This window comes from Hipposideros armiger, unplaced genomic scaffold (genome assembly GCF_001890085.2).
Source record: "Hipposideros armiger isolate ML-2016 unplaced genomic scaffold, ASM189008v1 scaffold_0, whole genome shotgun sequence".
Lineage (NCBI taxonomy): Eukaryota > Metazoa > Chordata > Mammalia > Chiroptera > Hipposideridae > Hipposideros > Hipposideros armiger.
The window spans coordinates 9,034,731-9,036,221 of NW_017731350.1; positions in this window are offsets into that span (position 1 = coordinate 9,034,731).

The window sequence follows — 1,491 nt, forward strand, 5'->3', positions numbered from 1 at the left end:
TTCTCCTTAAATATATCCAATTTTCATTTGAAAAAGAAAGAACAAACTTGGGTTTTAGAATCATTTGTGAAATGGGAAGACTACCTCAGAAGACTATTGTAAATTAAACAAAGTATGGGAAGTGTGTAGCATGGTGGCTGGCAGATGGTGAGTTTTCAGAAAATGTGATTTGTTACTATGACTACAACCACCAAGAAAGCACACAATATAGTGCATTAAACATGCTCAGGAAACGTTTATGTCCCTTCCCATGCCTTCCCAGTAATGACAGTTCCCTCCTCACAGATACCTTGATACTTCCTTATCTCCTTTGCATTTTACTCTCAATCGTTCCACCATACACAAGTTGTTCTGCATCCTGCCAACGCTGGGATGTCTCTAATCAGGTCCATAGGAAGCACACCACACTGGGGTACCCACTCAGCAAGCCAGTGGGGCTGCTGTCCAGCAGAGAGAGCCCCTGGCGAGGACCCCAGCCCATCTTTACCACCATTTGTTTCGAACCCTTCAGTTGTTTCACAGCGTGCATTAATGAACGAAACTGATCCCTTGGGTACAAAGCTCGTCATTGTCTCTGGCATGCTTCTCCCTGAATCCAGCTGCTCTTCAGGCTCCACGAGCTACAGAACGCCAAAACACTGCCCCTGACAGATCACACCTGCTTCTCAGGCACATCTCACCCCACACCAACCAGGCCCCAGCCATGGGCCATGTTTAATGATTCTGCAGTGCTCGGATTAACTCTTTTGCTTGACTGGCTTTTATGGATGGAGCAAAGTCCATTTGGTCTTGTTTTAATAACATCCCAATAAAAGAGCTGGGAAATTAGATGCTAGGAATGACATTTAAATCCCCCATTTCCCTTTGCTGCAATAATGGCCTTCTTGATAATAAAGTAGATAAATTTTATTAAATTATATGAAGTTTTTCCATTTGAAAGCAATTAAAAAATGCTTTCAGTTCAGAATTACAAAACTATTCACCTCAGATTTGAGGCTGACATTTTTATTGGTAATCTGAGTTATAACATGTTCAGCTCTATGCCCATTCATTGGCCCCTGATACTTCTGCCAACTTTTTTATGGTTTTATGTGAAAGTACAGCACTGAAGCCTCCTCCAAATTCATGAGCTTCCCCTGCTTCTGAAAAAGGCTCTCTCAGTGTATTAACAACGCACAACCAGGGCTGATGTTTATTTAAAAACATCTGCTCCATCCTTTGTGGCATAACATACCAAAGTAGCCTGACATTTTAAATACTTTTTCTTTACTCTTTGTGTCAAACAATGAGAGAACGTAACTACTTTTGTGATGAAAAACTTTTCAGGGCAATTACAAGATGATACAGTAAGTGAACTAAATGGTACCCAAAGTAATCAAAGGAAAGCACCAGGATTAGCCCGAATGCTGCAAAAGCCCACTTCCACAGAGATTTCAAGGTCCCTAAATATCTCCGTGATCATGCTTCACAACTTGGTGCTTCCTAATTGAT